A 12,344-nucleotide genomic window follows, 5' to 3' on the forward strand; every position below is an offset into this window, starting at 1 on the left:
ATCCATTGGCTCACCAGTGGAAGTTGAAGGGGGTAGTTAAGTGGGAGACATTCATCAGATAGGGAGCTACTGGGACTGCTAAGACTATAGTTAAGCCCTATGTCATGAAACCCCATCAAATGCTCTCAGGATGTGAAATCAGGGTTAAAGTTCCTACTGTAAAAGTCTTTGCTCTACCTACAGCAGAGATTTCTATATGGACCCAGGAATTTCCTGGGTCAGCTGATCTGAATATTCCATTTAAAGAGTAATCTGTGTGGTCAAAATATCTGTGGTCAGATGTGTTGAGGGAGGGAGAAACATCAATTTAGTATCTGCTTGCACTGACCAAAAATTCCCTTGTCTTTTTGTGGGGGAAGGGTCCATTTGCCAGGAAATCTTGTTTTTATACTTGGTGTTATTCTATGACTTAGTGACCCTCCGAGCCACATACGACAACCTTCAGAAATTCAAGAACCAGAGCCCTGGCAGGCGTGCCCCACGGGGTTGAAGCCCTGAGACAACCCTCCCGCCTCCTTTCTGGGCAGATGCCCCTACCCCACCACCCTGTTGCAAGGCAGAAATCCTGAGCTCCCTCCCCCCCGCCCCAAGTCTGCTAGGTGGAGAATGGGGGGGAGCTCTGCGAGCCGCACTTTAACTGTAAAAGCGCCGCATGTGGCTCGCGAGCCACAGTTTAGCCAAACCGGTCTGTGATGTTTAAAGATGCCTAAAATCCCAGCCATAACTCACTTGGCTTTGCTTGCAGTGAAAATGCAGCTCTTCTGTTCCTACCTAATTAAAAGCATCACTTCATTTTTTTCTTTATTTACTTTATCTCCTGAAATCTTACTGAATTAGTTTATAATTTCAAAGGTTATTGAACCAACTGGCAATCTTAGGACTGTCGGGGCATATTCTGCATGGGTTGCCACTTCATAAATCTTGTCCTTGATCGATAGACCTTGAATTCTGAACTCTTTCCTACAGAAGCTCTATATTTAGTGCCTTGAGCAAGAGGGAATCAGTGAGACATCCCACTGTTAATTGCTACAATTCTGAATGTGTAAATATCACTTGAATAATTTGTCAGCAAACCATGCTTGCCTTAAGTACATCTCAGTTCTTCAAGGCTATATACACGCACACTTGTCAGACCCTGCCAGAGCTGAACTGTATATTGATTTCAACTTCTTGGATTAAATTACTCAAGTCTTCAGCTCTTTAGCTGGTTCTCATTCTCCCACTTGACTGTTATGGGTCACAGCATGTGTTATTCTTGCTAGTCTGTCTGTTTTGGTGTACATTTTTGCATTTGTTATTTGAAGTGACGGAATGAAGGGCTTTTGTGAAACCTTTCTCCTGCCTTTCTTTTGGGAATTACTGAAATTAAAGCTCTGATGGCCTCCAAACTCTGGGCCAGCCTTTTAGCTAGTAAATCAAACATGGCTGTATTGGCTTCAGTGGAATGCTGTTGATTTTTAAATCAGCTGTGGATATGGTCCTCCTATCATGAATACATTTGGGGCTTGGCATAATATTTGAAAGATTATTTTTTGTTTAAAAAGCTGCATGAAACTCTTTAGTCCGTGCATCCTTCTGTTTCTCCTTCATCTGCTTAATTGTTTGTTTGGTAATGACAATGAATTCTCCCTCGATACAGGTATTTAGTTTAATGGTTTATATGTATTCTTGTATCTTCTCAAGATATTTAAAATTCTGAGGAGTGTAGGATTTGCTTAACACAGAGGAAACTCCTCCCCACCTCTTAATTTTTGCTATTCTTCCCTGCATGTTTTGGAATATGAGATGTGGGGAAAAGAGAGCTACATAGCCTAAGAAGTCCAGAAATAAAGTTGTTAAAAGAAAAAGGACTGTTGTGAATGGGGCAACCTAGCTGGCTAGGAGTGAGAGGTGCCAATAACTAATCTGGCCAAGTAGCTGAGGAAGCAAGAAATTGGGGAACAAAATTTGTTTTCACCTGAGATTTGAAAGGAGATGGGGGAGTTTATTATCCACTTGGCTGCTGCTCCAGCAAGTAAAGTAGTTGTGAACTATAGTTTTGTAACTGAGCAAGTTGATGATCTAATGTCCATCTCCTTTGAAATCTCAGATTAAGGGCTTACCTACACTGGCGCTTTACAGCGCTGCAACTTTCTCACTCAGGGGTGTGAAAAAACACCCCCCTGAGGGCAGCAAGTTTCAGCGCTGTAAAGCGCCAGTGTAAACAGTACACCAGCACTGGGAGCTACGCCTTTCGTGGTGGTGGGATTTTTTAGAGCGCTGGGAGCTCTGCCGTGACTACACAAGCCACGTTAAAGCACTGCCATGGCAGCACTTTAGCGTGGCCAGTGTAGACTAACCCACATTTTCTCCTTCCCCAACACACTTTTGCAACGGCATTATTTAACTTTAAGGTATTATGGGATGGTTAATATGAAGGATGCTGTTAAAAAGAACTTCCGTGATAGCGCTTCACTTTCCCACACTAATTCTTCTTGTTAAGGGTGTGTGAAACTGTTTTGAAGAACAAAATTTTCCCCTTGTGCTGTCCTTGCCATACCCTGCAGTGAGCTGGATGTGAATGTGTTGCTACTTTCTGAGATGCGGTGGTATAAACAGATCGGTAGTGCAGTTACATGGATACTAATATCAGTATGGAAATCATGTTGACTAAGCTAAAGGCAGAGTTCCCAGTGGAAAAAGTAGCTTGGAAAAATAATTGTTCTAGATAAGAAATGGAAATTAAAAACAAAATATAGAATCACTGCTACTTGCCACGTTTGTCCAACTGCATGTCATTAAATCTCCCTCCCTGGCCGCCTTTATTTGTGTTTTGGTCTCTACAGACATCTGCTTATTTGTGGATGGGTTTGAGTTAGATTATTCTAATGCCAAATATTATGCAGTACAGATGGTGTTTCATGGAGACTAATGGCACACAGATTTAACTTTTAAGAACATTTCTCACTCTTAAGTGCTCTCCCTCTTGACCAGCTCTAGGACAGAAATTTTTCAGAGGACTCTGAGTTCAAGGTGAGGTAGCGCATAGCTATTTAGCATCTTAGCAATTGTTCTTTGAGTTCATTTGAGTCCACAAGGCTTGCATCCAGGGGAATAGTGGGACCAAAGTCTTACTCCCCCCCATGTTCCTGTGTTTTTGGGTCAGTGGGCGTGCCACTCTGGTGAGATGACCTCGGTTATTTGAAGAGCTTCTCATGTTGCTCCAACACTGCTACAGTTGGATTCTAAAGTGCCTTTGATATGTCTGCTCCCTGCTTTCTCTAATATGTATATTTGGTATAGGGAGGAAGAGATTCCCATCATTGATTTCCCAACCTCTATGGTGGTGGAGTGGATTCCCAATGGTCACAGTCAGTTTAAGGGGTAGAGGGAATGAAGAGCTTAATTAGGAGAGGGTGCAGGGACAAGATGGGAAGTGAAGTTTCAGATTACTGCTGCTAAATATATATCTTCTTTTCCCCTTCCACTTCATCCGTTGGCCCCATATTACTGCAGTCAGTGCTCATATCTGACTTCTTGGTCTGACTAGTGATTTTTTGACCAGGGTCGTCATATACAAGACTAGGAGTACTTGTGGCACCTTAGAGACTAACAAATTTATTAGAGCATAAGCTTTCGTGGACTACAGCCCACTTCTTCTTCACGAAAGCTTATGCTCTAATAAATTTGTTAGTCTCTAAGGTGCCACAAGTACTCCTGTTCTTCTTTTTGCGGATACAGACTAACACGGCTGTTACTCTGAAACCTGTCATATACAAGACTGATTCTCTGGGCTCCAGGAATCTAATCCTTTGACTAGTGAATATAGCACGCTCTCTTACAAACTTTGGCCCAATCATATACTCAGAAATCTTTGAAGCACTGAGAAATGCATGAACCAGTATGTGTGACTCAGACCCCTGTGGGTGGAAGCCTGTGAAGGATGTCTTGCTAGAAGAAGGTCATTGCTTCTTTCACAGAGTGCAACTTACTAGACTAGTCCAACCAGTTTGTGAGCTTTGCTCAGTGCAAATGAATTTCTAAAATACCCTCTCAACCCCCAAGTTAGAGCCCAAGGTGGTATCTGAGCGGTCTCCAATTGTACCTGACCTCTGCCAATGTCCTTCAGATCAGGAGGTAGCACTGAGATAGTGCTGGTGGTCCTGTCACCCAAAACAGGCATCTGTACCTACCAGTGCAGTTGGGATCAATGTGGAGCTCTGGATACTGTCAATGACATTTTCATTGACTCACTTAAACGACTTGGCAAAGGAAACACAACTAATCTACCATCACTTGTTCCTTTGAACAGATGCTGCTACTCCTCCCTCAGAGCGTTTGCTTGTGGAGCGTGCAGGGCTGTCCTCTCTTCCCTTTATGCAATGTGTATTAGAGCTCTAAAGAAGATCACTAGACACTGGACTCGAATGCCAGCAACATGCACGCTATTTCAGCTCTATCTCTTTCGTGTCAAATGCAGATAGTGCTATCACTTAGTTCTCCTAGTGACTAAGGCAGATTGTTAGCCCGTGAATAAAGGGCAATTGGCAAGACTGAATTGATCATGGGAAAAGAGAAACAAGTTGACACTTCCTGAAGTGTTTGGATGATTTGCTTGATGGAGGCTGATGTCTTCTGATTGTAAAGGTTGTGCAGGCTAAGGCCTGGTCTACCTTGGGGGGGTGGGAGCTAACTCTGTCTAAGTTACACAACTTCAGCTACGAAAATAGCGTAGCTGGTCGACATATTTAGAGCTAGTTACCAGGCTGTCTTCACTGCGGTAGGTTGACTGCTGATGCTCCCTTGTCGACTCCGCCTATGCTTCTCAGTGGAGTACCGGAGTCGACGGGAGAGCGCTTGGCGGTCAGTTTATTGCGTCTTCACTAGACGCAATAAATCAACCCCCCCCCCCCCCTCCACTGGATCGATTGCTCTGGAGGTAAGTGTAGACATGCCCTTAGTCTTGGGTCCTTTGGGATGCTTTGCTTCTCCTCCATGCTCAGCACTGCCTCACAATCCAGTGCCAGGTCCACTTCATGGCATATTTTGGTCCTTGGTAAAATACAGGACCGCCATTCTCTGTGACTCAGGAGACTCTGGAACTGGCAGATCCCCAGATACCATGCTGCTTTTGTGGCAGGCCCTTGGCTTTGGAAATCCCTTCCAGAAGATAATGAACAAGTGTAGACCATACCACCTTCTGAATGGCACTGTGAACAGATGTCTTCCAACTGCAGACTAGCGCGCGCACACACACACACACACATTTCATGTACTCTAGCAATGTGATAACAGAGAGGAGAAGACTGTACTGTGGACTGAATTTTGCTTTAAGTTTTGGGGGATATCCTGGTGATGGGTGCATGTAAATAAATACCAACTGTATCTAGTGAGCTTATGCCAGTAAATGTTCCTTTTCGTTTACCGTGACCATTTTAAAAAGTTGCTTCAAATGGATAATGTGGGAGCCCAGGAGCATCTCCATTAGCAGTGTGAGTTCCTCTTGTAATTGCCCTCAGTAGCTTTGTAGTTTATAAAATGGTCTTGATTTTCACTGCTTTTACTTTGTTTAAAGCTAGATCTAGAGGCTGCTGTAACTCATCTATCACATTCACATTCTTTAGGATCAGTTAGTTAAGTAGGTAAGAATTTCCATGAACTCTAGCCATCAGATCCATGTCAAGTACCATAACCTTTCCTGTTTTTTTGAATATTCAGTGGAGGAATTCTTTTAGTTGGCCCCTTCTGCATGACCCTCCAGCTGCTTGATGACACACCTGCCGTAGGAGACATTCTGACTGCATTCTCAACATATGTCCAAAATATTTTCATCTTTTCTGGCTAACTAGAAACAAGGGGTGGTTGAACTCTGACAAATCTCTGCATTTAGTATGAATTCCATTATAACCTAGTATTTTTCTAAAGCATTTGCTTTTTTGTATCTTTTATACTGGTCTCTGGCTAACAAGTGTCCGGTACATATTTCAAATGCTGAGTAAATGGCCCTAGCCACTGCTGGAAAGTGGGAAAGAACCTGCTAGGCCAGGGGTGGGCAAACTATGGCTCGTGGGCTGGATCCGACCTCCACCGCTCTTAGAAGCAGCCGGCTCCATGTCCCTTGGCCCCCGGGTGGGGAGGCAGAGGGCTCCGTGCGTTGCCCTTGCGTCCAGGCACCCCCTCTCCCCCCACAGCTCCCATTGGCCGGGAACAGGGAACTGCGGCCAATGGGCACTTCGGGGGAGGCACAGTAAAGGCAGCGCACGCAGAGCCCTCTGCCCCCCCTCCCCCATGGGCCACAGCACTTCCTGGAGCGGCGCGGGGCCGGGGATAGGGCAGGCATTCAGGGAGCCTGCCCTGGCCCCCAGTGCGCACTGCTGCCACCCCAGAGCCGCTTTAGGTAACCAGTGCCGGGCCGGAGCCCGAACCCCTCCTGCACCCCTTCTGCACTCCAACTCCCTGCCCTAAGCCCCCTGCCTTTACCTCAGGTCCCTGCCCTGAGCTCCCTCATACACCCCACGCCCCTCCTCTGCCCCAATCCCTTGCCCTGAGCCCCTTCCTGCACACCCCAACCCCCTCCCCCAGCCCTGCATACAATTTCCCCACCCAGATGTGGCCCCCTGCCCAAAAAGTTTGCCCACCCCTGTGCTAGGCCCTATGGAGGGAAAAGGAGATAGCCCAGTACATAGGTCCTAACCATCAAGCTCCTTTGTGAAGCAAGAGCCAGACTTTTTTAATCCACAGAGCAAAGTTTGAATAGCTGTTGACTATCTTGATGTGCTCCCTGAAGAGCTCCTTTTCTCCTCTTTGTGTTGTGAATGACATGGCAGTTTTAGATAATAGGTTGAACTTCATTTTCTCATTTGCTGATTTAAGCCTACCAGAACTTAACTAAAAGCACAACAGGACCTTTCTGAGTTAGTAACTAATGCCTATCAATGTGTATATATTTGCATTGACATCCAGACTTGCGTACTAAAAATAGTTTAGTGTTTATGGTCTGTATGTATCTTAGAAACTGGGGGAGATTGAAAGGGGTGGGTGGGTTTGAGAACAGTATGTCCTACCAATCTCAATAGCTCAGTGGAGTTACTCTGCTCAGCACCACTACTGAATTCCTGTTTGATAAAAATAGTTAAATACGTTATTTTAAAGTATCTTTTCACACTTGCAGGAAATCTATGGGAGGGAGTCAAATATTTAATAACTTTGTATGTCAAAATATATAAAGTAAACTTTCTTCAGTCAAACTCTTCAGTTCTCAAGCTGCAGTTTTCTTTTCTTATCTGTAAATTTCAATTATCAATGGAAAGAGTGTGTGTGTGTGTGTGTGTGTGTGTGTGTGTGTTGAAATTGACGTTTACTGATAATCTAATCCTCCTAAGCCTAAATATATGGTTACTATTGAACTATGTTCCCACTCATTATGTATGTGCTAACTGCATGTGTTCTGTAAATAGCTACTTTAGTATTTTATTACAATCAGTCAGGGGTGACTGCCCCTACCCCAAGCTTTGTGGGTTTATGAAATTTAGGAGGGGGGAATAAAATTAGCTCTGTACCTATCAAGATTAATGTGATCGGGTTAGCTATTTAAAATCATTCTCTAATGTGTCTGTCTTTCTCAAGACACATTGTATGAATTTACTGTTCTACTAGCCTGGCTCTTTTTTTACGTATGACTTATCTGATCCCAGACATTTCCTATCTGCCAATTAGCAGGTAGAGACAGAATCCACTGTTCAGCTTTCTCCAGTGTGTGTACCTCCTAGCAGAGCTGCAAGCTTAGACTAGTTACTTGATCTTTGCCTTTCTTCCAAAGAATTTGGCAGTGGATGGGTGGAGGATGTTAAATCTGATGGAGACCTTCTGCAGTTTCTCTTTCAAGTGGCCCCACAGAGGCAAGTCAGTGACTTGCTGCATCTTTCCACTTTCTTACCTAAGGAGATTTGTTGTAGTATCAGAAGTGAATGGTGTTTTGCCAACTTTTGCATTACAGGTTCATCCAGAACATATCACTGTTCATCACAATTCTTAAGAACTGAAAGTGCTTGGATTATATTGGTGAGTCAAAAAACGCCACTGAATTTGTTTTATTTCTTCTATGTGCTGTCAGTTTTAGACCTTCAGGTTGCATCAAAATTGAATTAACCCATGTATGACTTCCTCAGATCATCCTCATAATTACCAACTATCCTTACTCACCAACAATAAATAAAATCAGACATCTAATCTAATGCAACAATGGGGTTGAGAATTTAGTTTCTCAGTCAGGATATCCAGTTTCCAATAGTGTAGTGGTAAGGTTGGTATACAAGTGTTAACAAGTTCATATACTGTATTTGTTGAGTTATATTTTACAAGACATGAGACAGTAACAAAAATCTAGATCGAAAAAACTCCCCATGAATTTGGAAGCACCTAGAATCTAATAAGGTGATAAGTAGCAGTCAACAACAAAGAACAAATCATGTCAAGCCAACCTATTATCCTTCTTTGACAGGGTAACAAGCTTGAGGAATGGGGGGGGGGGGGATCAGTAGATATGACGTATCTGAATTGTTAGTAACGTTTTTGTTACTATCTCACGTGACCCTCTCATAAGCAAACTAGGGAAACACAGCCTTGGCGAGCCTACTGTAAGGTTTGGTGCACAGCTGTTTGGAAAATCATACTCAGAGTAGTTATCAATGGTTCATAGTCAAGCTGGAAGGGCATATTGAATGGGGTCCTGCAGGAGTCTGTTGTGGGTCCAGTTCTAATCAATATTTTCATAAATGACTTGGATAATGACCGAAAGTAGCGTTTTTGTGGAACATATCAAGCTGAAAGGAGTTGCAAGCGCTTTGAAGGACATTCTTGAAAGTATTAGCAAGAGTGTTGTAAGCAAGACACGAGACGTAATTCTTCCACTCAGCACTGATAAGGTCTCAACTAGAGTATTTTGTCCAATTCTGGGCACCACGTTTTCAGAAAGATGTGGACATAACGATTAAAGGTCTAGAAAACTTGACCTACGAGGAAAGATTTAAAAAATTGGATTTGTTTAGTCTGGTGAAGAGAAGACTGAGTGGGGGATATGATAAGTCTTCAATTTGTAAAAGGTTGTTATAAAGAGGAGGGTGATAAATTGTTCTTATCTACTGAGAATAGGACAAGAAGTAATGAGCTTAAATTGCAACAAGGGAGATTTAGTTTGACGTTAGGAAAATCTTCCTAATTGTAAGGGTAGTTAAGCACTGGAACAAATTATCTAGGGAAGTTGTGGAATCTCTGTCACTGGACGTTTTTAAGAACAGGTCAGACAAACATCTGTCAGGGATGGTCTAGATAATACTCCAGTACTGCCTCAGTGCAGAGGACTGGACTAGATGACCTTTTGGTGTCCCTTCCAGTCCTACATTTCTGATTTTCGGAAACGGGGGGGGGTTTGAAGCCAGCTCTAAATTCTGTGGCTTGAGCCTGTCTCTAGGTTTTTGTAGCAACTGTAACTCTCCCCACTTCTTGCATGTTTGTAGCTGTGTTAAAGCACAAGTGCAGTGTTGCTGAGTTGGGGCTGCAATGTAAACCCTGACTTTTGAACTTCCTGACTCTTTTGTGTGTCTTGTGGGTCAGACAGGGGAAAAGAGAAGGTACTGATGTAGCTGATATTGCAGATTTTTGGGTGACAGCCATTGAGTGCAGTGTGACTTGGCTTCAGCAAAAGTTACAGCTCGTGAGGCAGGGGAGGGAGGCAGGCGCTCAAGTTAGGACATGCCAAAATTAAAGTTGGATGTGCAACTTCAAGTGTGCTTCTTTTTGCAAATGCAGCATTGCTGCACAGCCTTTAATTACATGAGAACCTACTATTTTCCAGATAACTCAGTGTAGTATCATGCAAAGATACATGGATAGCATTTTATAATCTTTTCATTCCTTCGTATACTTGCGGCGTTGTAGTAGTCCAGCTGATCTTTATTGACTGACTTTTTTAATACAAGATCGCCTACCTGCCAGGTATGTGGGTGGTTTTGTTTTTGTTTTTTGTTTTGTTTTTTTAATAACTTAAATAACATTTTCTTGTTAACCAATAACTCGTCGTCCCTTAAGTACTGCTCAGGAGATGGGGCAGTTAGCTTTAGTTAACTCGGTTGCAGACGTAATGGTCTATGTACCCCAGTCAATGTTCAGCTATTTTCTATGTTCTTAAGTCCTTCTTTCACAATATACGACAGCTTATTTACTTTAAATGACTTTTGTGGACTTGGGCGTACATTGCACAGTACACAGTACTGCAAGACGCTACATATGTTTATGTAAGTCTGCAGGAAAAATACTGTATATTGTACTGATATGTGATCGTTGTAATGCATAAGCACAAGTGGTCAGTCATGCATATGTATGCAATGTCTTTTTACTTCTAAAATGTGCAAATTTGATGTAGAGAAACAACCATAAAATCCCATAATGCTATTTTTAGAGTGACACTTTAAATTTACAGTTCTATTTCCCATTCCAAGTATCGGGAAGGCTCCGGTTAAAACCATAGTGCAGCACGTTAAATGTATGTTTGTTTGTTTTAAAGGTAGCAGCTTCTTGTGAGTTACTCTAGAATCAGCAACAAGTATTGGAGCAAACGCCCTTCAAAGGCTGCCTGTTTTCTACTTTGCTATACAACACTTATTTGTGAAATACATGTCTAGAGGATGGACCATCACAAGCGGTCTTCTGACTTATGTCAGAAAAAAAGTTACAGCTGTTTCTCTACAAGGGAGACCATCATAGACTATAGGTAAAGCTGCTCAGGAACTGGAATTTGTTTCCTAGGTAATCTCAAAAATTTCCCATGAGACAAATTCTGAAAAAAACTTGTTTTGATGGAATCATAGAAATGTAGGACTGGAAGGGACCTGGATAGGTCATTACCAATCCCCTGCACTGAGGCAGGACTAAGTATTATCTAGACCATCCGTGACAGGTGTTTGTCAGGCCTGTTATTAAAAACCTCCAGTGATGGAGATTCCACAACCTTCTAATTTGTTGCAGCGCTTAGCTACCCTTATAGTTAGGAAGTTTTTCCTAATGTCTAGCATAAATCTCCTTTGCTGCAATTTAAGCCCATCGTTTCTTGTCCTGTCCTCAGTGGTTGAGAAAGATGATACGTTTTTCTCCTTTATATAAAAACCTTTTACAAATTGAAGACTTTTCTCATGTGCCCCCTCAGGCTACTCTTCTCCAGACTAAACAAACCCAATTTTTTCGATCTTTCCTCTTAGGTCATGTTTTCTAGACCTTTAATCATTATGTCCACATCTTTCTTGAAGTGTGGTGCCCAGAATTGGACAAAATACTCCAGTTGAGGCCTTATTGGTGTTGAATTGCTTCTCATGTCTTGCTTACAACATTCCTGCTAATACATCCCAGAATGATGTTTGCTTTTTGTGCAACAGTATTACATTGTTGACTCAGATTTAGTTTGATCCACTAACCACTATATCCTTTTCTGTGGTACTCCTTTCTAGGCAGTCACTTCCCATTTTGTATTTGTGCAATTGGTTATTTCTTAAGTGTAGTACTTTGCATTTCTCCTTATTGAATTTCATCCTATTTATTTCAGCCCATTTCTCCAGTTTGTCAAGATCACTTGATTTTAATCCTGTCCTTCAAAGTGCTTGTAACCCCTCCCAGCTAGATATTGTTCACAAACTTTATAAGTATAGCTCTGTACCATTCTCCATGACATTTACGAAGACCTTGTCTAGAACTAGACCTATGATAGAACCCTGCAGGACCCTACTCAATATGTCTTTCCAGCTTGACTCTGAACCATTGATAACTACTCTGACAATACTGTCATTGTGATTTTCTTTAGACTGTTGCATAATTTTAATTTAATACTTTAATTTCGATATATAAATAAATATCTGTTGTGTATATTTATGTATATAATATATTATATGGTATAAACGATTAACCTTAATGTTGTATTACATCAAAGTCAAAGCAAAATGAAACCAGTCAAAATATTCAGACTTTTTCCCATCAAAAAGTGAATCAATTGATGCATTCCAGCTGAAAGTTTCATCTTACACAAAACTATATATTTTTAGATGGAAAACTGTTCCCATGAAAACTTTGACCAGCTCTAACTATAGTATTTGCCTGTAATAGAGCAATTACTTCCAGAAACCTATACTCTGGGGAATCTGTATAAGGGATAAAGCAACAGAGGGTCCTGTGGCACCTTTAAGACTAACAGAGCCTTTAAGATTCATGTTTTCCAGCTCTTCTCCATAACCAGGAAACCTAGAAACTTCTCCACCCCCACACATATAATCACATGACTTTAGGACCTGGGGCTTTAAATAAAAACAAAAAAACACCAAATA

The 12,344-nt window shown here is 42.1% G+C and overlaps 1 protein-coding gene across 6 annotated transcripts in view; it reads left to right on the forward strand.

Annotated features, from left to right (window-relative positions):
• VDR (vitamin D receptor) overlaps positions 1-12,344 on the forward strand; it is a 120,481-nt gene that overhangs the window by 23,747 nt on the left and 84,390 nt on the right. For 2 of the 6 annotated variants that reach the window (XM_065576020.1, XM_008173299.4), the window contains one exon: positions 7,976-8,040. The exons of the other annotated variants lie outside the window; for them this stretch is intronic. The gene's annotated coding sequence lies outside the window, so the exon portion shown is untranslated. The remainder of the gene's footprint in view (positions 1-7,975; positions 8,041-12,344) is intronic. 6 annotated transcript variants of the gene reach the window in all.

Source organism: Chrysemys picta, chromosome 22, assembly GCF_011386835.1.
Source record: "Chrysemys picta bellii isolate R12L10 chromosome 22, ASM1138683v2, whole genome shotgun sequence".
Classification (NCBI taxonomy): Eukaryota; Metazoa; Chordata; order Testudines; family Emydidae; genus Chrysemys; species Chrysemys picta.